This window comes from Dama dama, chromosome 13 (genome assembly GCF_033118175.1).
Source record: "Dama dama isolate Ldn47 chromosome 13, ASM3311817v1, whole genome shotgun sequence".
Taxonomy (NCBI): Eukaryota; Metazoa; Chordata; class Mammalia; order Artiodactyla; family Cervidae; genus Dama; species Dama dama.
This window is the reverse complement of record NC_083693.1, coordinates 10,167,633-10,194,840: the sequence shown is the minus strand read 5'-3', so window position 1 is coordinate 10,194,840 and position 27,208 is coordinate 10,167,633.

Below are 27,208 nucleotides of genomic sequence, written 5' to 3'. Positions count from 1 at the left end.
TCTCCTCGAGGCTTGTCAGAGCAATAGGGATGCCTCTCCAGGTGAGGCGGGAGAGCCAGAGTACCTATCCACTTGCAACAGGGATATCGGGATTCCTATCAATTTCCTAGAGGAGTCAGGCATCATCTCCTTTTGAAGCATTGAACTCCGCATGCTCTTGATTTGTCAAACGGATGTGAGGCCTCCTGTTGAGATGAGGCGGGGAACTAGGTCATTCTCTAGGGTCTCCACAGGGGATTCAGACATCCCTTCGTCTTGGGAGATGCAAGACGAACCTGCATTCAAGTCACTGCAAGGATATCCGGCCTTATTTCGAGCCAGGGCTTCTCGGTGTCCATTCCACTTGAGGCCACAAACTCAGGATCCCTCTCACATAGCTAGAGTAGAAAGAAGACTCCATTTGAGGTGCTTGTGGAAAGTTGGTATTCTTCTTGAGTCGATGACAGGGAATCAGCTCTCATCTCGAGTTGTGTTCGGTACACTGAGCTCTTTCGTGTTGCTGAGGTGATGTCAGGATCCCCCTTGACTTGGGACAGTGTTCTTGGGGAGTCTCTAGAGTGCCATTAAGGAAGTCAAGGATCCTTCCATGATTGATGTGGAACACGGAATGTGTGTGCACGCAAGCAGGGGCATTGGGCCTCATCTCGCGGCAAGGAGGAAATCTCCTGGTTTTTCTCAAGTTGCGGCGGGAACCTGGGTATATTCTCGAGTTACGCCGGGGGTGGCCATTCAAAACACGTGTTTCTTCTGTGACGTCCGGATTCCTGTCTAGTTGCGAGGGACAACTTGGGATTCTCCACGAGTCTTGGCAGGGCAATAGGGATGCATCTCCAGGTGAGGCGGGAGACCCAGGGTCCCTTTCCACTTGCCACAGGGATATTGGAATTCCTTTCAATTTTCAAAAGGAGTTAGTCATCGTCTGCTTTTGAAGCATTGATCTCCATGTACCTCTCGAATTTTCAAAGGAAGTGAGGCCACCTGCCGTGATGAGGCGGGAACTAGGGCTTTCTCTAGGGTCTCCACAGGGGTTCAGACATCGTTTCATCTTGGGAGATGAAAGACGAGCCTGCATTCAAGTCACTACAGGGATGTCCTGCTCTAACTCGAGTCAGGGCTTCTCGGTGTCCATGCCAATTGAGGCCCCAAACTCAGGACCCCTCTCACTTACCTACAGCTGAGAGAAGCCTCCACTTGTAGTGCTTGTGGAAAATTGGTATTCCTCTTGAGTAGATGCCAGGGAACCAGCTCTCATCTCGAGTTGTGTTGGGGTACACGGAGCTCTTTCATGTTGCTGCAGTGACCTCGGGATCCCTCTAGACTTGAGACAGTGTTCTTGAGGATTCTCCTGAGTGCCATCAAGGAAATCAAGTCTCCTTTCGAGTTTGACGTGGAACACGGAACTGCTCTGCATGCAATGCAGGGGAACACGGCCTCATCTTGCGGTGATACGGAAGTCACATGGTTTTTCTCGAGTTGTGGCGGGAATCTGTGGTATATTCTCCAGTTACGACGAAATGGCCCTTGAAGACAGGAGTTTGTTCAATGACGTCAGGACTCCTGTCTATTGTGAGGGACATTTCGGGATTCTCCACGAGGTTTGCCAGGGCAATAGGGATGCCACTCCAGGTGAGTCAGGAGACCCAGGGTGCTGTTCCAGTTGCTGGAAGGATCTTGGGATTTCTGTCAACTTTCAAGAGGAGTCAGGCATCATCTCCTTTTTGAGCAATAAACTCTGCCTGCCTCTTGATTTGTTAAAGGGATGTGAGGCCTCCTCTCGAGACGTTGTGAGGACCTATTGCTTTCTCTAAAGTCTCCACAGGGGTTCAGACATCGCTTCATCTTGGGAGATGCAATACGAGCCTGAATTCAATTCACTGCAGCGATATCATACTTTAATTCGAATCAGGGCTTCTCCGTGTCCATGCCTCTTGAGGCCCCAAACTCAGGACCCCTCTCACTTACCAATGGCTGAGAGAAGCCTCCACTTGTAATGCTTGTGGAAAGTTGGTATTCTTCTTGAGTAGATGCCAGGGAACCAGCTCTCATCTCGAGTTGTGTTGGGGTACACGGAGCTCTTTCATGTTGCTGCAGTGACCTCAGGATCCCTCTAGACTTGAGACAGTGTTCTTCGGTTACTCCTGAGTGCCATCAAGGAAATCAAGTCTCCTTTTGTGTTTGATGTGGAAAACGGAACTGCTCTGCATGCAATGCAGGAGAACAGGGCCTCATCTTGTGGTGACGGGGAATTCACATGGTTTTTCTCGAGAGCTCTTTTATGTTCGTGCAGTGACCTTAGTATTCCTCTAGAATTGAGACAGTGTTCTTGGGGACTCTCTGGAGTGCCATCAAGTAAATCAAGGCTCCTTTCGTATTTGATTTGGAACACGGAATGGATCTGCACGCAATTCAGGGGCATTGGGCCTCATCTCGCTGCAAGGAGGAAGTCTCGTGTTTTTCCTTGAGTTGCGGTGGGAACATGGGATATTTTCTAGAGTTATGACGGGGATGGTCCTTCAAAACATGTGTTTGTTCAGTGATGTAAGGGCCGTTGTCTATTTGCGAGGTACACCTTGGGATTCCCCACGAGTCTTGGCAGGGCAATAGTGACGCCTCTCCAGGTGAGGCGGGAGACCCAGGGTCCCTTTCCACTTGGCACAGGTATTTGGATTCCTATCAATTTTCAAGAGGTGTCAGGCTTCGTCTCATTTTGAAGTTTTGATCTCCACGTACCTCTCAAGTTTTCAAAGGATGTGAGGCCTGTTCTCGAGATGAGGCAGGGAACTAGGACTTTCTCTAGGGTCTCCACAGGGGATTCAGACGTCCCTTCTTCTTGGGAGATGCAAGACGAGCCTGCATTCAAGTCACTGCAGGGATATCCAGCCTTATTTCGAGTTAGGGCATCACGATGTCCATTCCACTTGGGGCCGCAAACTCAGCGTCCCTCTCACATACCTATAGCTGAGAGAAGCCTCCACGTGAACTGCTTGTGGAAAGTTGTTATTCTTCTTGATTTGGTGCCATCGAATCAACTCTCATCTCCATTTGTGTTGGGCTACACGGAGATCTTTCATGTTGTTGCAGTGACCTCAGTGTCTGTCTAGCCTTGTGACAGTGTTCTTGGGGACTCTCTATAGTGCCATGAACGAAGTGCAGGTTCCTTTCGTGTTTGATGTGAAAAACGGAATGGCTTTGCACGCAATGCCTGGGATTCGGGCCTCATCTCGTGGCGAGAGGGAAGTCTCATGGTTTTTCTTGAGTTGCGGCAGGAACCTGGGATATATTCTAGAGTTATGACGAGGATGGACCTTCCAAACTCGTGTTTGCTCAGCGAAGTCTGGAGAACTTTCTAGTTTCGAGGGACAAATAAGGATTCTCCTTGAGGCTTGTCAGAGCAATAGGGATGCCTCTCCAGGTGAGGCGGGAGACCCAGAGTACCTATCCACCTGCAACAGTGATATCGGGATTCCTATCAATTTCCTAGAGGAGTCAGGCATCATCTCCTTTTGAAGCATTGAACTCCGCATGCTCTTGATTTGTCAAAGGGATGTGAGACCTCCTGTTGAGATGAGGCGGGGAACTAGGTCATTCTCTAGGGTCTCCACAGGGGATTCAGACATCCCTTCGTCTTGGGAGATGCAAGACGAACCTGCATTCAAGTCACTGCAAGGCTATCCGGCCTTATTTCGAGCCAGGGCTTCTCGGTGTCCATTCCACTTGAGGCCACAAACTCAGGATCCCTCTCACATAGCTAGAGTAGAAAGAAGACTCCATTTGAGGTGCTTGTGGAAAGTTGGTATTCTTCTTGAGTCGATGACAGGGAATCAGCTCTCATCTCGAGTTGTGTTCAGTACACTGAGCACTTTCGTGTTGCTGAGGTGATGTCAGGATCCCCCTTGACTTGGGACAGTGTTCTTGGGGAGTCTCTAGAGTGCCATTAAGGAAGTCAAGGCTCCTTCCATGATTGATGTGGAACACAGAATGTGTGTGCAAGCAAGCAGGGGCATCGGGCCTCATCTCTCGGCAAGGAGGAAATCTCCTTGTTTTTCTCAAGTTGCGGCGGGAACCTGGGGTATATTCTCGAGTTACGCTGGGGGTGTCCATTCAAAACACGTGTTTCTTCAGTGACGTCAGGACTCCTGTCAAGTTGCGAGGGACAACCTGGGATTCTCCTCGAGGCTTCACAGGGCAATAGGGATGCCCCTCCAGGTGAGGCGGGAGACCCAGTGTGTCGTTCCAGTTGCCAGAGGGATATTGGGATTTCTGTCAACTTTCAAGAGGAGTCAGGGATCTTCTCCTTTTGAAACATTAAAGTCCACCTGCTTCTTCATTTGTTAAAGGGATCTGAGGCCTCCTGTCGAGACTTTGTGAGGACCTATTGCTTTGTCTAAGGTCTCCATAGGGGATCAGACATCCCTTCATCTTGGGAGATGCAAGATGCGAGTGCATTCAAGTCACTGCAGGGATATCCCGCCTTATTTCGAGTCAGGGCATCTCGGTGTCCATTCCACTTGAGGCCACAAACTCAGGTTCCCTCTCACATACCTATAGCTGAGAGAGGCTTCCGCTTGATGTGCTTGTGGAAAGTTGGTATTCCTCTTGAGTCGATGCAAGGTACTAAGCTCTCATCTTGAGATGATTTGGGGTACATGGAGCTGTTTCTTGATGCTGCAGTGACCTCAGGATCCCTCTAGATTTGAGACAATGTTCTTGGGTTTTCCCTGGAGTGCCATCAAGGAAATCTAGGCTCCTTTTGTGTTTGATGTGGAACACGGAATTGCTTTGCATGCAATGCAGGGGAATCGGGCCTCATCTCACGGCAAGGAGGAAATCTCCTGGTTGTTCTCGAGATGCGGCCCTAACCTGGGGTATATTCTCAAGTTACGACGGGGTTGGCACTTCAAAACACGTGTTTCTTCAGCGACGTCAGGAGTCCTGTATAGTTTCGAGGGACAACTCGGGATTCTCCTCGAGTCTTGGCAGGGCAATAGGGATGCATCTCCAGGTGAGGCGGGAGACCCAGGGTCCCTTTCCACTTGCTACAGGGATATCGGGATTCCTATCAATTTCCTAGAGGAGTCAGGCATCATCTCCTTTTGAAGCATTGAACTCCGCATGCTCTTGATTTGTCAAACGGATGTGAGGCCTTCTGTTGAGATGAGGCGGCGAACTAGGTCTTTCTCTAGGGTCTCCACAGGGGATTCAGACATCCCTTCATCTTGGGAGATGCAAGACGAACCTGCATTCAAGTCACTGCAAGGATATCCGGCCTTATTTCGAGCCAGGGCTTCTCGGTGTCCATTCCACTTGAGGCCACAAACTCAGGATCCCTCTCACATAGCTAGAGTAGAAAGAAGACTCCATTTGAGGTGCTTGTGGAAAGTTGGTATTCTTCTTGAGTCGATGACAGGGAATCAGCTCTCATCTCGAGTTGTGTTCGGTACACTGAGCTCTTTCGTGTTGCTGAGGTGATGTCAGGATCCCCCTTGACTTGGGACAGTGTTCTTGGGGAGTCTCTAGAGTGCCATTAAGGAAGTCAAGGCTCCTTCCATGATTGATGTGGAACACGGAATGTGTGTGCACGCAAGCAGGGGCATCGGGCCTCATCTCTCGGCAAGGAGGAAATTTCCTTGTTTTTCTCAAGTTGCGGCGGGAACCTGGGGTATATTCTTCAGTTACGCCGGGGGTGGCCATTCAAAACACGTGTTTCTTCAGTGACGTCAGGACTCCTGTCTAGTTGCGAGGGACAACTTGCGATTCTCCTCGAGTCTTGGCATGGCAATAGGGATGCATCTCCAGGTGAGGCGGGAGACCCAGGGTCCCTTTCCACTTGCCACAGGGATATTGGGATTCCTATCAATTTTTAAGAGGAGTTAGGCATCGTCTGCTTTTGAAGCATTGATCTCCATGTACCTCTCGAATTTTCAAAGGAAGTGAGGCCTTCTGCAGTGATGAGGCGGGAACTAGGGCTTTCTCTAGGGTCTCCACAGGGGTTCAGACATCGCTTCATCTTGGAAGATGCAAGACGAGCCTGCATTCAAGTCACTACAGGGATGTCCTGCTTTAACTCGAGTCAGGGCTTCTCGGTGTCCATGCCACTTGAGGCCGCAAACTCAGGACCCCTCTCACTTACCTACAGCTGAGAGAAGCCTCCACTTGTAGTGCTTGTGGAAAGTTGGTATTCCTCTTGAGTAGATGCCAGGGAACCAGCTCTCATCTCGAGTTGTGTTGGGGTACACGGAGCTCTTTCATGTTGCTGCAGTGATCTCGGGATCCCTCTAGACTTGAGACAGTGTTCTTGAGGTTTCTCCTGAGTGCCATCAAGGAAATCAAGTCTCCTTTCGAGTTTGACATGAAACACGGAACTGCTCTGCATGCAATGCATGGGAACACGGCCTCATCTTGCGGTGACACGGAAGTCACATGGTTTTTCTCGAGTTGTGGTGGGAATCTGTGGTATATTCTCCATTTACGACGAAATGGCCCTTCAAGACAGGAGTTTGTTCAATGACGTCAGGACCCCTGTCTATTGTGAGGGACACTTCGGGATTCTCCACGAGGTTTGCCAGGGCAAGAGGGACGCCACTCCAGGTGAGCAGGGAGTCCCAGGGTGCTGTTCCAGTTGCTGGAATGATCTTGGGATTTCTGTCAACTTTCAAGAGGAGTCAGGTATCATCTCCTTTTGGAGCATTAATCTCCGTGTGCCTCTCGAGTTGTTAAAGGGATATGAGGCCTCCTGTCGAAATGTTGCAGGGCCTAGGGCTTTCTCTAGTGTCTGAACAGGCGATTCAGACATCCCTTCATCTTGGGATATGCAAGACGAGCCTGCACTCAATTCACTGCAGGGATATCTGGCCTTACTGCGAGTCAGAACATCTCGGTGTCCATTCCACTTGAGGCCGCAAACTCAGGGTCCCTCTCACATACCTATAGCTGAGAGAAGCCTCCTCTTGAGGTGCTTGTGGAATGTTGGCATTCCTTTTGAGTCGGCACCAGGAATAAGCTTTCATCTCGAGTTGATTTGGGGTACACGGAGCTCTTTTGTGTTGCTGCAGTGACCTCAGTATTCCTCTAGATTTGAGACAGTGTTCTTGGGGACTCTCTGGAGTGCCATCAAGTAAATCAAGGCTCCTTTCGTGTTTGATGTGGAAAACGGAATGGGTCTGCACGCAATGCATGGGCATCGGGCCTCATCTAGCTGCAAAGAGGGAGTCTCGTGTTTTTCCTTGAGTTCCGGCGGGAACATGGGATATTTTCTAGAGTTATGACGGGGATGGCCCTTCAAAACTTGTGTCTGTTCAGTGATGTCAGTACCGTTGTCTATTTGCGAGGTACACCTTGTGATTCCCCACGAGTCTTGGCAGGGCAAGAGTGACGCCTCTCCAGGTGAGGCGGGAGACCCAGGGTCCCTTTCCACTTGGCAGAGGTATTTGGATGCCTATCAATTTTCATGAGGGGTCAGGCATCGTCTCCTTTTGAAGTTTTGATCTCTGCATACCTCTCAAGTTTTCAAAGGATGTGAGGCCTACTCTTGAGATGAGGGGGGAAATAGGGATTTCTCTAGGGTCTCCACAGGGGATTCAGACATCCCATCGTCTTGGGAGATGGAAGACGAGCCTGCATGCAAGTCACTGCAGGGGCATCCCGCCTTATTTCGAGTCAGGGCATCTCGATGTCCATTCCACTTGAGGACGCATAGTCAGGGTCCCTCTCACATACCTATAGCTGAGAGAAGCCTCCAGTTGAAGTGCTTGTGGAAAGTTGTTATTGTTCTTGATTTGGTGCCACCGAATCAGCTCTCATCTCGATTTGTGTTGGGCAACACGGAGCCCTTTCATGTTGTTGCAGTGACCTCAGGGTCCGTCTAGACTTGTGACAGTGTTCTTGGGGACTCTCTATAGTGCCATGAAGGAAGTGCAGGTTCCTTTCATGTTTGATGTGGAAAATGGAATGTCTTTGCACGCAATGCATGGGATTCGGGCCTCATCTCGTGGCGAGGGGAAGTCTCATGGTTTTTCTTGAGTTGCGGCAGGAACCTGGGATATATTCTAGAGTTATGACGAGGATGGACCTTCCAAACTCGTGTTTGCTCAGCGAAGTCTGGAGAACTTTCTAGTTTCGAGGGACAAATAAGGAATCTCCTCGAGGCTTGTCAGAGCAATAGGGATGCCTCTCCAGGTGAGGCGGGAGACCCAGAGTACCTATCCACTTGCAACAGGGATATCGGGATTCCTATCAATTTCCTAGAGGAGTCAGGCATCATCTCCTTTTGAAGCATTGAACTCCGCATGCTCTTGATTTGTCAAAGGGACGTGAGGCCTCCTGTTGAGATGAGGCGGGGAACTAGGTCATTCTCTAGGGTCTCCACCGGGGATTCAGACATCCCTTCGTCTTGGGAGATGCAAGACGAACCTGCATTCAAGTCACTGCAAGGCTATCCGGCCTTATTTCGAGCCAGGGCTTCTCGGTGTCCATTCCACTTGAGGCCACAAACTCAGGATCCCTCTCACATAGCTAGAGTAGAAAGAAGACTCCATTTGAGGTGCTTGTGGAAAGTTGGTATTCTTCTTGAGTCGATGACAGGGAATCAGCACTCATCTCGAGTTGTGTTCGGTACACTGAGCTCTTTCGTGTTGCTGAGGTGATGTCAGGATCCCCCTTGACTTGGGACAGTGTTCTTGGGGAGTCTCTAGAGTGCCATTAAGGAAGTCAAGGCTCCTTCCATGATTGATGTGGAACACAGAATGTGTGTGCACGCAAGTAGGGGCATCGGGCCTCTTCTCTCGGCAAGGAGGAAATCTCCTGGTTTTTCTCAAGTTGCGGCGGGAACCTGGGGTATATTCTCGAGTTACGCCGGGGGTGGCCATTCAAAACACGTGTTTCTTCAGTGACGTCCGGACACCTGTCTCATTGCGAGGGATAACTTGGGATTCTCCACGAGTCTTGGCAGGGCAATAGAAATGCATCTCCAGGTGAGACGGGAGACCCAGGGTCCCTTTCCACTTGCCACAGGGATATTGGGATTACTATCAATTTTCAAGAGGAGTTAGGCATCGTCTGCTTTTGAAGCATTGATCTCCATGTACCTCTCGAATTTTCAAAGGAAGTGAGGCCTTCTGCCGTGATGAGGCGGGAACTAGGGCTTTCTCTAGGGTCTCCTCAGGGTTCAGACATCGCTTCATCTTGGCAGATGCAAGACGAGCCTGCATTCAAGCCACTACAGGGATGTCCTGCTTTAACTCGAGTCAGGGCTTCTCGGTGTCCATGCCACTTGAGGCCGCAAACTCAGGACCCCTCTCACTTACCTACAGCTGAGAGAAGCCTCCCCTTGTAGTGCTTGTGGAAAGTTGGTATTCCTCTTGAGTAGATGCCAGGGAACCAGCTCTCATCTCGAGTTGTGTTGGGGTACACGGAGCTCTTTCATGTTGCTGCAGTGATCTCGGGATCCCTCTAGACTTGAGACAGTGTTCTTGAGGTTTCTCCTGAGTGCCATCAAGGAAATCAAGTCTCCTTTCGAGTTTGACATGAAACACGGAACTGCTCTGCATGCAATGCATGGGAACACGGCCTCATCTTGAGGTGACACGGAAGTCACATGGTTTTTCTCGAGTTGTGGCGGGAATCTGTGGTATATTCTCCAGTTACGACGAAATGGCCCTTGAAGACAGGAGTTTGTTCAATGACGTCAGGACTCCTGTCTATTGTGAGGGACACTTCGGGATTCTCCACGAGGTTTGCCAGGGCAAGAGGGACGCCACTCCAGGTGAGCAGGGAGTCCCAGGGTGCTGTTCCTGTTGCTGGAAGGATCTTGGGATTTCTGTCAACTTTCAAGAGGAGTCAGGCATCATCTCCTTTTGGAGCATTAAACTCCGCGTGCCTCTCGAGTTGTTAAAGGGATATGAGGCCTCCTGTCGAGATGTTGCAGGGCCTAGGGCTTTCTCTAGTGTCTGAACAGGCGATTCAGACATCCCTTCATCTTGGGATATGCAAGACGAGCCTGCACTCAATTCACTGCAGGGATATCTGGCCTTACTTCGAGTCAGAGCATCTCGGTGTCCATTCCACTTGAGGCCGCAAACTCAGGGTCCCTCTCACATACCTATAGCTGAGAGAAGCCTCCTCTTGAGGTGCTTGTGGAATGTTGGCATTCCTTTTGAGTCGGCACCAGGAATAAGCTTTCATCTCGAGTTGATTTGGGGTACACGGAGCTGTTTTGTGTTGCTGCAGTGACCTCAGTATTCCTCTAGATTTGAGACAGTGTTCTTGGGGACTCTCTGGAGTGCCATCAAGTAAATCAAGGCTCCTTTCGTGTTTGATGTGGAACACGGAATGGGTCTGCACGCAATGCATGGGCATCGGGCCTCATCTCGCTGCAAGGAGGAAGTCTCGTGTTTTTCCTTGAGTTCCGGCGGGAACATGGGATATTTTCTACAGTTATGACGGGGATGGCCCTTCAAAACTTGTGTTTGTTCAGTGATGTAAGGGCCGTTGTCTATTTGCGAGGTACACCTTGGGATTCCCCACGAGTCTTGGCAGGGCAAGAGTGACGCCTCTCCAGGTGAGGCGGGAGACCCAGGGTCCCTTTCCACTTGGCACAGGTATTTGGATTCCTATCAATTTTCATGAGGGGTCAGGCATCGTCTCCTTTTGAAGTTTTGATCTCTGCGTATATCTCAAGTTTTCAAAGGATGTGAGGCCTACTCTCGAGATGAGGCGGGGAACTAGGGCTTTCTCTAGGGTCTCCACAGGGGATTCAGACATCCCTTCATCTTGGGAGATGCAAGACGAGCCTGCATGCAAGTCACTGCAGGGGCATCCCGCCTTATTTCGAGTCAGGGCATCTCGATGTCCATTCCACTTGAGGACGCAAAGTCAGGGTCCCTCTCACATACCTATAGCTGAGAGAAGCCTCCACTTGAAGTGCTTGTGGAAAGTTGTTATTCTTCTTGATTTGGTGCCATCGAAGCAGCTCTCATCTCGATTTGTGTTGGGCAACTCGGAGCCCTTTCATTTTGTTGCAGTGACCTCAGCGTCCTTCTAGACGTGTGACAGTGTTTTTGGGGACTCTCTATAGTGCCATGAAGGAAGTGCAGGTTCCTTTCATGTTTGATGCGGAAAACGGAATGGCTTTGCATGCAATGCATGGGATTCAGGCCTCATCTCGTGGCGAGGGGAAGTCTCATGGTTTTTCTTGAGTTGCGGCAGGAACCTGGGATATATTCTAGAGTTATGACGAGGATGGACCTTCCAAACTCGTGTTTGCTCAGCGAAGTCTGGAGAACTTTCTAGTTTCGAGGGACAAATAAGGATTCTCCTCGAGGCTTGTCAGAGCAATAGGGATGCCTCTCCAGGTGAGGCAGGAGACCCAGAGTACCTATCCACTTGCAACAGGGATATCGGGATTCCTATCAATTTCCTAGAGGAGTCAGGCATCATCTCCTTTTGAAGCATTGAACTCCGCATGCTCTTGATTTGTCAAACGGATGTGAGGCCTCCTGTTGAGATGAGGCGGGGAACTAGGTCATTCTCTAGGGTCTCCACAGGGGATTCAGAAATCCCTTCGTCTTGGGAGATGCAAGACGAACCTGCATTCAAGTCACTGCAAGGCTATCCGGCCTTATTTCGAGCCAGGGCTTCTCGGTGTCCATTCCACTTGAGGCCACAAACTCAGGATCCCTCTCACATAGCTAGAGTAGAAAGAAGACTCCATTTGAGGTGCTTGTGGAAAGTTGGTATTCTTCTTGAGTCGATGACAGGGAATCAGCTCTCATCTCGAGTTGTGTTCGGTACACTGAGCTCTTTCGTGTTGCTGAGGTGATGTCAGGATCCCCCTTGACTTGGGACAGTGTTCTTGGGGAGTCTCTAGAGTGCCATTAAGGAAGTCAAGGCTCCTTCCATGATTGATGTGGAACACGGAATGTGTGTGCACGCAAGCAGGGGCATCGGGCCTCATCTCTCGGCAAGGAGGAAATTTCCTTGTTTTTCTCAAGTTGCGGCGGGAACCTGGGTATATTCTCGAGTTACGCCGGGGGTGGCCATTCAAAACACGTGTTTCTTCAGTGACGGCAGGACTCCTGTCTAGTTGCGACGGACAGCTTGGGATTCTCCTCGAGGCTTCACAGGGCAATAGGGACGCCTCTCCAGGTGAGGCGGGAGACCCAGGGTGCCGTTCCAGTTGCCAGAGGGAAATTGGGATTTCTGTCAACTTTCAAGAGGAGTCAGGCATCTTCTCCTTTTGAAGCATTAAACTCCGCCTGCCTCTTGATTTGTTAAAGGGATGTGAGGCCTCCTGTCGAGATGTTGTTAGGACCTAGGGCTATCTCTAAGGTCTCCATAGGGGATTCAGTCATCCCTTCATCTTGGGAGATGCAAGATGAGCCTGCATTCAAGTCACTGCAGGGATATCCAGCCTTATTTCGAGTCAAGGCATCTCGGTGTCAATTCCACTTGATGCCACAAACTCAGGTTCCCTCTCACATACCTATAGCTGAGAGAGGCTTCCGCTTGATGTGCTTGTGGAAAGTTGGTATTCCTCTTGCGTTGAAGCAGGGTACTAAGCTCTCATCTTGAGATGATTTGGGGTACACGGAGCTGTTTCTTGATGCTGCAGTGACCTCAGGATCCCTCTAGATTTGAGACAATGTTCTTGGGTTTTCCCTGGAGTGCCATCAAGGAAATCTAGACTCCTTTGGTGTTTGATGTGGAACACGGAATTGCTTTGCACGCAATGCAGGGGAATCGGGCCTCATCTCGCGGTGAGAGGGAAGTCTCATGGTTTTTCTCGAGATGCGGCCGTAATCTGGGGTATATTCTCCAGTTACGTGGTGGTTGGCCCTTCAAAACACGTGTTTCTTCAGCGACGTCAGGAGTCCTGTATAGTTTCGAGGGACAACTCAGGATTCTTCTCGAGTCTTGGCAGGGCAATAGGCATGCCTCTCCAGGTGAGGTGGGAGACCCAGGGTCCCTTTCTACTTGCCACAGGGATATAGGGATTCCTATCAATTTTCAAGAGGAGTTAGGCATCGTCTGCTTTTGAAGCATTGATCTCCATGTACCTCTCGAATTTTCAAAGGAAGTGAGGCCTTCTGTCCTGATGAGGTGGGAACTAGGGCTTTCTCTAGGGTCTCCACATGGATCAGACATCGCTTCATCTTGGGAGATGAAAGACGAGCCTGCATTCAAGTCACTGCAGGGATATCCTGCTTTAATTCGAGTCAGGGCTTCTCGGTGTCCATGCCTCTTGAGGCTGCAAACTCAGGACCCCTCTCACTTACCTATGGCTGAGAGAAGCCTCCACTTGTAATGCTTGTGGAAAGTTGGTATTCCTCTTGAGTAGATGCCAGGGAACCAGCTCTCATCTCGAGTTGTGTTGGGGTACACGGAGCTCTTTCATGTTGCTGCAGTGACCTCAGGATCCCTCTAGACTTGAGACAGTGTTCTTGAAGTTTCTCCTGAGTGCCACCAAGGAAATCAAGTCTCATTTCGTGTTTGATGTGGAACACGGAACTGCTCTGCATGCAATGCAGGGGAACAGGGCCTCATCTTGCGGTGACGGGGAAGTCACATGGTTTTTCTCGATTGCGGCGCGATCCTGTGGTATATTCTCCAATTACGACAAAATGGCCCTTCAAGACAAGAGTTTGTTCAGTGACGTCTGGACTCCTGTCTATTGTGAGGGACACTTCGGGATTCTCCACGAGGATTGCCAGGGCAATAGGGACGCCTCTCCTCTTGCGGCGAGAGATCCAGTGTTCTGTTCCAGTTGCTAGAAGGATCTTGGGATTTCTGTCAACTTTCAAGAGTAGCATCCTTTTGGAGCATTAAACTCGGCGTGCCTCTCGAGTTGTTAAAGGGATGTGAGGCCTCCTGTCGAAATGTTGCAGGGCCTAGGGCTTTCTCTAGTGTCTGATCAGGGCATTCACACATCCCTTCATCTTGGGAGATGCAAGACGAGCCTGCATTCAAGTCACTGCAGGGATATTCGGCCATATTTCTAGTCAGGGTATACTCGATGTCCATTCCACTTGAGGCCGCAAACTCAGGGTCCCTCTCACATACCTATAGCTGAGAGAAGCCTCCTCTTGAGGTGCTTGTGGAAAGGTGGTATTCCTCTTGAGTCGGCCCCAGGAATAAGCTCTCATCTTGAGTTGATTTGGGGTACATGGAGCTCTTTTGTGTTGCTGCAGTGACCTCAGTATTCCTCTAGATTTGAGACAGTGTTCTTGGGGACTCTCTGGAGTGCCATCAAGTAAATCAAGGCTCCTTTCATGTTTGATGTGAAACACGGAATGGGTCTGCACGCAATGCAGGGTTATTGGGCCTCATCTCGCTGCAAGGAGGAAGTCTCGTGTTTTTCCTTGAGTTGCGTCGGGAACATGGGATATTTTCTAGAGGTATGACAGGGATGGCCCTTCAAAACTTGTGTCTGTTCAGTGATGTCAGTACCGTTGTCTATTTGCGACGTACACCTTGGGATTCTCCACGAGTCTTGGCAGGGCAAGAGTGACGCCTCTCCAGGTGAGGCGGGAGACCCAGGGTCCCTTTCCACTTGCCACAGGTATTTGGATTCCTGTCAATTTTCAAGACGGGTCAGTCATTGTCTCTTTCGAAGTTTTGATCTCCGCGTACCTCTCAAGTTTTCAAAGGATGTGAGGCGTACTCTCGAGATGAGGCGGGGACCTAGGGCTTTCTCTAGGGTCTCCCCAGGGGATTCAGACATCCCTTCGTCTTGGGAGATGCAAGACGAGCCTGCATTCAAGTAACTGCAGGGATATCCAGCCTTATTTCGAGTCAGGGCATCTCGATGTCCATTCCACTTGAGGCCGCAAACTCAGCGTCCCTCTCACATACCTATAGCTGAGAGAAGCCTGCTCTTGAGGTGCTTGTGGAAAGTTGGTATTCCTCTTGAGTCGGCCCCAGGAATAAGCTCTCATCTTGAGTTGATTTTGGGTACATGGAGCTCTTTTGTGTTGCTGCAGTGACCTCAGTATTCCTCTAGACTTGAGACAGTGTTCTTGGGGACTCTCTGGAGTGCCATCAAGTAAATCAAGGCTCCTTTCGTGTTTGATGTGGAAAACGGAATGGGTCTGCACGCAATGCAGGGGCATCGGGCCTCATCTCGCTGCAAGTAGGAAGTTTCGTGTTTCTCCTTGAGTTGCGGCGGGAACATGGGATATTTTCTAGAGTTATGACGGGGATGGCCCTTCAAAACTTGTGTTTGTTCAGTGATGTAAGGGCCGTTGTCTATTTGCGAGGTACACCTTAGGATTCCCCACGAGTCTTGGCAGGGCAATAGTGACGCCTCTCCAGGTGAGGCAGGAGACACAGGGTCCCTTTCCACTTGCCACAGGTATTTGGATTCCTATCAATTTTCAAGAGGAGTCAGCATCGTCTCCTTTTGAAGTTTTGATCTCCGCGTACCTCTCAAGTTTTAAAAGGATGTGAGGCCTACTCTCGAGATGATGCGGGGAACTAGGGCTTTCTCTAGGGTCTCCACATGGGATTCAGACATCCCTTCGTCTTGGGAGATGCAAGACGAGCCTGCATTCAAGCCACTGCAGGGATATCCGGCCTTATTTCGAGTCAGGGTATCTCGATGTCCATTCCACTTGAGGCCGCAAACTCAGGGTCCCCCTCACATACCTATAGCTGAGAGAAGCCTCCACTTGAAGTGCTTGTGGAACGTGGTTATTCTTCTTGATTTGGTTCCATCGAATCAGCTCTCATCTCGATTTGTGTTGGGCAACACGGAGCCCTTTCATTTTGTTGCAGTGACCTCAGGGTCCGTCTTGCCTTGTGACAGTGTTCTTGGGGACTCTCTATAGTGCCATGAAGGAAGTGCAGGTTCCTTTCGTGTTTGATGTGGAAAACGGCATGGCTTTGCACGCAATGCATGGTATTCGGGCCTCATCTCGTGGCGAGGGGGAAGTCTCATGGTTTTTCTTGAGTTGCGGCAGGAACCTGGGATATATTCTAGAGTTATGACGAAAATGGACCTTCCAAACTCGTGTTTGCTCAGCGAAGTCAGAAGAACTTTCTTGTTTCGAGGGACAAATAAGGATTCTCTTCGAGGCTTGGCAGAGCAATAGGGATGCCTCTCCAGGTGAGGCGCGAGACCCAGATTACGTATACACTTGCAACAGGGATATCGGGATTTCTATCAATTTCCTCGAGGAGTCAGGCATCATCTCCTTTTGAAGCATTGAACTCCGCATGCTCTTGATTTGTCAAACGGATGTGAGGCCTCCTGTTGAGATGAGGCGGGGAACTAGGTCTTTCTCTAGGGTCTCCACAGGGGATTCAGACATCCCTTCGTCTTGGGAGATGCAAGACGAGCCTGCATTCAAGTCACTGCAAGGATATCCGGCCTTATTTCGAGCCAGGGCATCTCGGTGTCCATTTCACTTGAGACCGCAAACTCAGGATCCCTCTCACATAGCTAGAGTAGAAAGAAGACTCCATTTGAGGTGCTTGTGGAAAGTTGGTATTCTTCTTGAGTCGATGACAGGGAATCAGCTCTCATCTCGAGTTGTGTTCGGTACACTGAGCTCTTTCGCGTTGCCGAGGTGATGTCAGGATCCCCCTTGACTTGGGGCAGTGTTCTTGGGGAGTCTCTAGAGTGCCATTAAGGAAGTCAAGGCTCCTTCCATGATTGATGTGGAACACAGAATGTGTGTGCACGCAATGCAGGGGCATCTGGCCTCATCTCTCGGCAAGGAGGAAATCTCCTGGTTTTTCTCAAGTTGCAGCGGGAACCTGGGGTATATTCTCGAGTTACGCCGGGGGTGGCCATTCAAAACACGTGTTTCTTCAGTGACGGCAGGACTCCTGTCTAGTTGCGACGGACAGCTTGGGATTCTCCTCGAGGCTTCACAGGGCAATAGGGACGCCTCTCCAGGTGAGGCGGGAGACCCAGGGTGCCGTTCCAGTTGCCAGAGGGAAATTGGGATTTCTGTCAACTTTCAAGAGGAGTCAGGCATCTTCTCCTTTTGAAGCATTAAACTCCGCCTGCCTCTTGATTTGTTAAAGGGATGTGAGGCCTCCTGTCGAGATGTTGTTAGGACCTAGGGCTATCTCTAAGGTCTCCATAGGGGATTCAGTCATCCCTTCATCTTGGGAGATGCAAGACGAGCCTGCATTCAAGTCATTGCAGGGATATCCTGATTTAATTCGAGTCAGGGCATCTCGGTGTCCATTCCACTTAAGGCCACAAACTCAAGACCCCTCTCACCTTGCTATGGCTGAGAGAAGCCTCCTCTTGAAGTGCTTGTGGAAAGTTGGTATTCATCTTGCGTTGATGGCAGGGAACCAGCTCTCATCTTGATTTGTGTTGGGGTACTCGGAGCTCTTTCATGTTTCTGCAGTGATCTCAGGATCCGTCTAGACTTGTGACAGTGTTCTTGAGGACTCTCTTGAGTGCCACTAGGGAAGTCAAGACTCCTTCCATGTTTGATGTGGAATACGGAATGGCTCTGCACGCTATACAGGGGAATCGGACGTCATCTTGCACCAGGGGGAAGTCTCATGCTTTTTCTCGAGTTGCAGGGTGAACCTTGGGTATATTCTCGAGTTACGACAGGGATGGCCCTTCCAAAATCGTTTTGTTCAGCGAAGTCAGGACACCTTTCTGGTTGCAAGGGACAACTCGGGATTCTCCTCCAGGCTTGTCAGGGCAGTAGGGATGTCTCTCCAGGTGAGGCGGGAGACCCAGTGTCCTTATCCATTTGCAAGAGTGATATTGCGATTCCTATCAATTTCCTAGAGGAGTCAGGCATCATCTCCTTTTGAGCATTGAACTCCGAATGCTCTTGATTTGTCAAAGTGATGTTAGGCCTCCTGTTGAGATGAGGTGGGGAACTAGGGCTTTCTCTCGGGTCTCCACAGGGGATTCAGACATCGCTTCATCTTGAGAGATTCAAGACGAGCCTGCATTCAAGTCACTGCAGGGATATCCGGCCTCATTTCGAGTCAGGGCATCTCGGTGTCCATTCCACTGGAAGCCGCAAACTCAGGGTCCCTCTCAAATACTTATAGCTGAGAGAAGCCTCCTCTTGAGGTGCTTGTGGAAAGTTGGGATTTCTCTTGAGTCGAAGCAAGGGACTAAGCTCTCATCTCGAGTTTTGTTGTGATACACGGAGCTCTTTCCTGTTGCTGCTGTGACCTCAGGGTCCTTCTAGACTTGTGACAGTGTTCTTGGGGCCTCTCTAGTTTGCCTTTAAGGAAAGCAAGTATCCTTTCGTGTTTGATGTGGAACACGGAATGTCTTTGCATGCATGCAGGGGAATTGGGCCTCATCACACGACAGTTCATCTCGGTGTCCATTCCACTTGAGGCCGCAACCTCAGGATTCCTCTCACATCGCTATAGCTGAGAGTAGCCTCCATTTGAAGAGGGGGAAGTCTCATGGTTTTTCTCGAGTTTTGGCGCGAACCTGGGGTATATTCTCAAGTTACGACGTGGATGGACCTTCAAGACTCATGCTTGTTCAGTGACGTCAGGACTCCTGTCTAGTGTGAGGGACACCTGGGTATTCTCCTCAAGCTTGGCAGGGCAATAGGGACGCCTCTCCAGGTGAGGCGGGAGACCCAGGGTCCCTTTCCAGTTGGCACAGGGATATTGGGATTCCTCTCAATTTTCAAGAGGATTCAGGCATCGTCTCCTTTTGAAGCAATGAACTCCGTGTGCCTCTCGAGTTGCCAAAGGGATGTGAGGCCTCCTGTCGAGATGAGGCGGCGAACTAGGGCTTTCTGTAACGTCTCCACAGGGGATTCAGACATCCTTTCGTCTTGGGAGATGCAAGACGAGCCTGCATTCAAGTCACTGCCGGGGTATCCGGCCGTATTTCGAGTCAGGGCATCTCGGTGTCCATTCCATTTGAGGCTGCAAACTCAGGGTCCCTCTCACAAACCTATGGCTGAGAGAAGCCTCCTCTTGAGGTGCTTGTGAAAAGTTGGTATTCCTCTTGAGTCGAAGCAAGGGACTAAGCTCTCATCTCGAGATAATTTGCGGTACACAGAGATCTTTCATGTTGCTGCAGTGACCTCAGGTTCCCTCTAGACTTGAGACAGTGTTCTTGGGGTTTCTCTGGAGTGCCATCAAGGAAATCAAGGCTCCTGTTATGTTTGATGTGGAACATGGAATTGCTCTGCACGCAATGCAGAGGAATCGGGCCTCATTTCACGGCGAGGGGGAAGTCTCATGGATTTTGTCGAGTTGCGGCCGGTACGTGTGGAATATTCTCGAGTTACAACGGGGTTGGCCCTTCCAAACACGTCCTTCTTCAGCGACGTCAGGAGTCCTGTATAGTTTCGAACGACAACTCGGGATTCTCCTGGAGTCTTGGCAGGGCAATAGGTTCGGCTCTCCATGTGAGGCGGGAGACCCAGTGTCCCTTTCCACTTGCCACAGGGATATTGGGATTCCTATCAATTTTCAAGAGGAGTCAGGCATCGTCTCCTTTTGAATCCTTGATCTCCGCGTACCTCTCGAGTTTTCAAAGGGTGTGAGGCCTCCCGTCGAAATGAGGCGGGAACTAGGTCTTTCTCTAGGGTCTCCACAGGGGATTCAGACATCGCTTCATTTTGGGAGATCAAGACGAGCCTGCATTCAAGTCACTGCAGGGATATCCTGCTTTAATTTGAGTCAGGGCATCTCGGTGTCTATTCCACTTAAGGCTGAAAACTCAGGACCCCTCTCACCTACCTATGGCTGAGAGAAGCCTCCACTTGAAGTGCTTGTGGAAAGTTGGTATTCCTCTTGAGTTGATGGCAGGGAACCAGCTCTCATCTCAATTTGTGTTGGGGTACTCGGAGCTCTTTCCTGTTTTTTCAGTGATCTCAGGATCCATCTAGATTTGTGACAGTGTTCTTGGGGAGTCTCTATAGTGCCATAAAGGAAGTGCACATTCCTTTCGTGTTTGATGTGGAATACGGAATGGCTTTGCACGCAATGCATGGGAATGGGGCCTCGTCTTGCGGCGAGGGGGAGGCCTCATGGTTTTTCTTGAGTTGCGGCGGGAACCTGGGGTATATTCTCGAGTTACGACAGGGATGGCCCTTCCAAAATCGTTTTTGTTCAGCGAAGTCAGGACACCTTTCTGGTTGCGAGGGACAACTTGGGATTCTCCTCCAGGATTGTCAGGGAAGTAGGGACGCCTCTCCAGGTGAGGCGGGAGACCCAGTGTCCTTATCCACTTGCAAGTGGGATATTGCGATTCCTATCAATTTCCTAGAGGAGTCAGGCATCATCTCCTTTTGAAGCATTGAACTCCGCATGCTCTTGATTTGTCAAAGTGATGTTAGGCCTCCTGTTGAGATGAGGCGGTTAACTAGGGCTTTCTCTAGGGTCTCCACAGGGGATTCAGACATCCCTTCGTCTTGGGAGATGCAAGACGAGCCTGCATTCAAGTCACTGCAGGGATATCCGGCCTTATTTCGAGTCAGGGCATCTCGATGTCCATTCCACTGGAAGCCGCAAACTCAGGGTCCCTCTCAAATACTTATAGCTGAGAGAAGCCTCCTCTTGAGGTGCTTGTGGGAAGTTCGTATTCCTCTTGAGTCGATTCCGGGTAATCAGCTCTCATCTTGAGTTTTGTTTCGAACACGGAGCTCTTTCCTTTTGCTGCAGTTACCTCAGGGTCCCTCTAGACTTTTGACAGTGTTCTTGGGGGCTCTCTAGTTTGCCTTTAAGGAAGGCAAGTATCCTTTCGTGTTTGATGTGGAACACGGAATGTCTTTGCATGCATTGCAGGGGAATCGGGCCTCATCTCACGACCCCTCATCTCACGACCCCTCATCTCAGTGTCCATTCCACTTGAGGCCACAACTTCAGGATCCCTCTCACATTGCTATAGCTGAGAGAAGCCTCCATTTGAAGAGGGGGAAGTCTCTTGGTTTTTCTCGAGTTTCGGCACAAACCTGGGGTATATTCTCAAGTTACGACGGGGATGGCCCTTCCAAACATGTGTTTGTTCAGCGACGTCAGGACTCCTGCCTAGTTGCGAGGGACACCTCAGGATTCTCCTCGAGGCTTGGCAGGGCAATTGGGACGCTTCTCCACTTGAGGCGGGAGACCCAGTGTCCCTTTCCACGTGCCACAGGGATCCTGGGACTCCTATCAAGTTTCAAGAGGAGTCAGGCATCATCTCCTTTTGAAGCATTGATCTCCGCATACCTCTCGAGTTTTCAAAGGATGTGAGGCCTCCGGTCGCGATGAGGCGGGGAACTAGGTCTTTCTCTGTGGTCTCCACAGGTGATTCAGACATCCTTTCATCTTGGGAGATGTAAGACGAGCCTGCATTCAAGTCACTGCAGGGATATCTGGCCTTATTTCGTGTCAGGGCATCTCGGTGTCCATTCCACTTGAGGCTGCAAACTCAGGACCCCTCTCACCTACCTATGGCTGAGAGAAGCCTCCACTTGAAGTGCTTGTGGGAAGTTGGTATTCCTCTTAAGTTGATGCCAGGGAACCAGCTCTTATCTCGCGTTGTGTTGTGGTACATGGAGCTCTTTTGTGTTTTTGCAGTCACCTCAGGATCCCTCGTGGCTTGTTACAGTGTTCTTGGGGTTTCTCTGGAGTGCCATAAAGGAAATCAAGGCTCCATTCGTTTTTGATGTGGAATACGGAAATGCTCTGCACGCAATGCAGGGGAATCGGGCCTTATCTCGCGGCGAGGGGGAAGTATCATGGTTTTTCTAGAGTTGGGCCGGACACCTGGGGTATAGTCTCGAGTTACGAAGGGGATGGCCCTTCAATACTCGTGTTTGTTCAGCTACATCAGGACTCCTGTCTATTTGCAAGGGACACCTCGGGATTCTCCTCGATGCTTGGCAGGGCAATAGGGACGCCTCTCCTGGTGAGGCGGGAGATCCAAGGTCCCTTTCCAGTTGCCACAGGGATATTAGGATTCCCATCAATTTTCAGGAAGAGTCAGGCATCGTCACTTTTGAAGCATTGAATCTGCGTGCCTCTCGAGTTGTAAATGGATTTGAGGCCTCCTGTCGACATGAGGCGGGGACTAGTGCTTTCTTTAGGGTCTCCACAGGAGATGCAGATATTCCTTCATCTTGGGAGATGCAAGACGATCCTCCATTCAAGTTACTGCATGGATATCCGGCCTTATTTGGAGTCAAGGCATCTCGGTGTCCATTCCACTTGAGGCCGCAAACTCAGGATATCTCTCACATACCTATAGCTGAGAGAAGCCTCCACTTGAAGTGCTTGTGGAAAGTTGGTATTCCTCTTGAGTCGATGACAGGGAATCAGGTCTCATCTCGAGTTGTGTTGTGGTACACGTAGCTCTTTTTGTTGCTGCGGTGACCTCAGGATCCCTCTAGGCTTGTGACAGTGTTCTTGGGGACTCTCTAGAATGCCATTAAGGAAGTCAAGGCTCCTTTCGTGTTTGATGTGGAACACAGAATGGCTTTGCACGCAGTGCAGGGGAATCAGGCCTCATCTCGTGACACCTCATCTCGGTGTCCATTCCACTTGAGGTCGCAAACTCAGGATCCCTCTCACATACCTATAGCTGTGAGAATCCTCCACTTGAAGAGGGGGAAGTCTCATGGTTTTTCTCGAGTTGCGGTGGGAACATGGTGTATGTTCTCGAGTTACGATGGGGATGGCCCTTCGAAACACGTGTGTGTTCAGCGACGTCAAGATTCCTGTCTAGTTGTGAGGACACATCGGTATCCTCCACGAGGCTTGGCAGGGCAATAGGGACGCCTCTCCAGGTGAGGAGGGACACCCAGTGTACCTTTCCTTTTACCACAGGGATTTGGGATTCCTATCAGTTTTCAAGAGGAGTCAGGCATCATCTCCTTTTGAAGCATTGATCTCTGCTTACCTCCCTAGTTTTCAAAGGATGTGAGGCCTACTGTCGAGATGAGGCGGGGAACTAGGGCTTTCTCTAGGGTCTCCACAGGGGATTCAGACATCCCTTCATGTTGGGAGATGCAAGACGAGCCTGCATTCAAGTCACTGCAGGGATATCCGGCCTAATTTTGAGTCAGGGCATCTCGAGGTCCTTTCCACTTGAGGCTGCTAAATCAGGGTGCCTCTCACATACCTATTGCTGAGAGAAGCCTCCTTTTGAAGTGCTTGTGGAAAGTGGGTATTCTTGTTGAGTTGATGCCAGGGAATCAGGTCTCATCTCGATTTGTGTTGGAGTACACGGAGCTCTTTCATGTTGTTGCAGTGACCTAAGGGTCCTTCTAGACTTGTGACAGTGTTCTTGAGGAGTCTCTATAGTGCCATGAAGGAAGTGAAGGTTCCTTTCGTGTTTGATGTGGAACCCGGAATGGCTTTGCTTGAAATGCATGGGAATCGGGTCTCATCTCGCGGCGAGGGGGAAGTCTCATGGTTTTTCTTGAGTTGCGGCGGGAACCTGTGGTATATTCTCGAGTTACGACGGGGATGACCCTTCCAAACTCGTGTTTGTTCAGCGAAGTCAGGACCCCTTTCTAGTTGCAAGGGACAACTCGGAATTCTCCTCGAGGCTTGGCAGGGCAATAGGGACGCCTCTTCAGGTGAGGTGGGAGATCCAGTGTCCCTATCCACTTGCAACAGGGATATTGGAATTCCTATCAATTTTCAAGAGAAGTCAGGCATCATCTCCTTTTGAAGCATTGAACTTCGCGTGCTCTTGATTTGTCAAAGGGATGTGAGGCCTCCTGTCAAAAATCAGGCGGGTAACTAGGGCTTTCTCTAGGGAATCCACAGGGGATTCAGACATCCCTTCATCTTGGGAGATGCAAGACGGAGCTGCATTGAAGTCTCTGTAGGGATATCCGGCCTTAATTCGAGTCAGGTCATCTCGGTGTCCGTTCCACTTGAGGCTGCAAACTCAGGATCCCTCTCACATATCTAAAGCTGAGAAAAGCCTCCACTTAAAGTGCTTGTGGAAATTTTGTATTCCTCTTGAGTCAAAGCCAGGGAATCAGCTCTCATCTGGAGATGATTTGAGACACACAGAGCTGAATTCTAATTGCTGTGCTGAACATGGTGTTCCTCTATACTTAGGATGGTGTTTTTGGGAAATCTCTGGTGTTGCCTAAAGGAAGTCAAACCACTTGTCCTGTTTGATGGGGAATGCGGCATGGCTCTGGAGAGAATGCAGTGGAATCGGGCCTCATCTAGAGTTGATATGGAGTACACGGATCATTTTTGTGTTGCTGTGTTGACCTCAGGGTAGTTCTATACTTGTGAGAGTGTTCTTGGGGACTCTCTGGAGTTCCAGCAGGGAAGTCAAGGCTCCTTTCTTGTTTGATGGGGAACACGGACTTACTCTGCCTGCAGTGCAGGGGAATCAGGCCTCATCTCACGGTGAGGGTGAAGTCTCATGATTTTACTGGAGTTGCGGCCGGAACATGGGTTATGTTCTCGAGCTACGGCGGGGATGGCCCTTCAAAACTCATGTTGGTTTAGCCACGTCAGGACTCCTGTCTAGTTGTCAGGGACACCTTGGGATTTTCCTCGAGGCTTGGCAGGACAATAGGGAAGCCACTCGAGGTGAGGCGGGAGACCCAGTTTCCATTTTCAGTGGTCACAGGGATATTTGGATTCCTATCAATTTTCAAAAGCAGTCAGGCATCGTCTCCTTTGAAGCATTGAAATCCGCGTGTCTCTCGAGTTATCAAAGGGATGTGACGCTTCCTGTAGAGTTGAGGCAGGAAACTAGGGCTTTCTCTAGGGTCTCCACAGGGGATTCAGACATCTCTTCATCTTGTGAGATGAAAGACGAGCCTGCATTCAAGTCAACGCAGGGAATTCTTGACCTTAATTCGAGTCAGGGCATCTCAGTGTCCATTCCACTTGAGGGAGCCAAATCATATACCTATAGCTGAGAGAAACCTCCTCGTGAGGTGCTTGTGGAAACGATGCATTCCTGTTGAGTCAAAGCCAGGGAATCAGCTCTCATCTCGAGATGATTTGGGGTACACAGAGCTTTTCTCGAGTTGCTGTGCTGAACTTGGTGTTCCTCTACACGTGTTACTGTATTCTCGGGAAATCTCTGGAGTTTCCTAAGGGAAGACAAGGCACTTGTCATCTTTGATGGGGAATGCGGGATGGCTATGGAGACAATGCAGGGGAATCAGACCTCACTTTGAGTTGATTTGGAGTACACGGAGCACTTTCTTATTGCTGAGGGACCTGAGGGTCCTTCTATACATGTGAGACTGTTCCTTTGGACTCTCTGTAGTTCCATCAAGGGAGTCAAGGCTCCTTTCATGTTTGATGGGGAACACGGACTTGCTCTGCATGCAGTGCAGGGGAATCGGGCCACATCTCGCGGTGAGTGGAAAGTCTCATGATTCTTCTAGAGTTGAGGCAGGAACCTGGGTTATGTTATTGAGTTATGGCAGAGATGGCCCTTCAAAGCTCGTGTTGGTTCGGTGACCTCAGGACTCTTGTCTAGTTCAAGGGACACCTTGGGATTTTCATCGAGGCTTGGCAGGAAACTAGGGATGCCTCTCGAGGTGAGGCGGGAGACCCAGATTCCCTTTGCAGTTGCCACAGGGACATTTCGATTCCTATCAATTTTCAGAGGAGTCAGGTCTCGTCACATTTTGAAGCATTGAACTCTGCATGCCTCTCAACATTTCAAAGGGATGTGAGGACTCCTGTCAAGATGAGGCGGGGAACTGGGATTTCTCTAGGGTCTCCACAGGGGATTCAAACATCCCTTCATCTTGTGAGATGAAATACAAGCCTGCATTCAAGTCACTGCAGGGAATTCCAGCCTTATTTCGAGTCACGGCCTCTGGGTGTCTATTCCACATGAGGCTGCCACCTTGGGGTCCCTCTCACATAACTGGAGCTGAGAGAAGCCTCCTAGTGAGGTGCTTGTAGAAAGTTGGTATTCATCTTGAGTCAAAGCCAGGGAATCAGCTCTCATAACAAGATGATTTGGGGTACATGGAGATTTTCTCGAGTTGCTGGCTGAACTTGTTGTTCCTCTAGATATCGGACGGTGCTCTCAGTTAATCTCTGGAGTTGCCTAAAGGAAGTCAAGCCACTTGTCCTGTTTGATGGGGGAATGCGGGATGGCTCTGGAGCCAATGCAGGGGAATCAAGCCTCATGTTGAGTTGATTTGAGTAACACGAGCTCTTTGGTGTTGCTGAGGTGACCTCAGGGTCCCTCTAGATTTGTGACACAGTTCTTGGGAACTATGTGGATTTTCATCTAGGAAGTCAAGTCTCCTTTCTTGTTTGATGGGGAACACGGACTTGCTCTGCACGCAATGCAGGGGAATCGGGCCTCATTTTGCTGTGAGGGGGAATTCTCATGGTTTTCTTGAGTTTTGGCGGGAACCTGGGGTATGTTCTCGAGTTTCGGCGGATATGGCCCTTCAAAACTCGTGTTGGTTCAGCGACGTCAGGACTCCTGTCTAGTTGCGAGGGACACATCGGGATTCTCTTTGAGTCATGGCACGGCAATAGGGATGCCTTTCGAGGTGAGGCGGGAGACCCAGGGTCCCTTCCCATTTGCCACAGGGATATTGGGATTCCTATCCATTTTCAAGAGGGGTCAGCCATCGTCTCCTTTAGAAGCATTTAACTCCGCATGCCTCTCGAGGTTTCAAAAGGATTTGAGGCCTCCTGTCCAGATTAGGCGGGGAACTAGGGCTTTCTCTAGGGACTCCACAGGGGATTCAGACATCCCTTCATCTTGTGAGATGAAAGACGAGCCGGCATTCATGTTACTGCAGGGAAATCTGGCCTTATTTCAAATCACGACATCTCGGTGACCATTCCAATTGAGGCAGCAAACTCAGGGTCCCTCTCACATACCTATAGCTGAGAGTAGCCTCTTCTTGAGGCTTCAGGAAAGCTGGCATTCCTATTGAGACGAAGCCAGGGAATCAGCTCTCATCTCGAGATGATTTGGTGTACACGGAGCTCTTCTCGAGTTGCTGTGCTGAACTTGGTGTTCCTCTAGATATGGGATGGTGCTCTTGGTGTATCTCTGGAGTTGTCTAAAGGAAGTCAAGCCACTTGTCCGTTTTGATGGGGAGTGCGGGATGGCTCTGGAGCCAATACAGGGGAATTGGGCCTCATCTCAAGTTAATCTGAGTTACACCAGGTTTTTCATGTTGCTGCGGTGACCTCAGGGTACCTCTAGATCTGTGACAGTGTTCTTGAGGACTGTGTGGAGTTTCATCTAGGAAGTCAAGGCTCCTTTCATGTTTGGTGGGGAACACGGACATGCTCT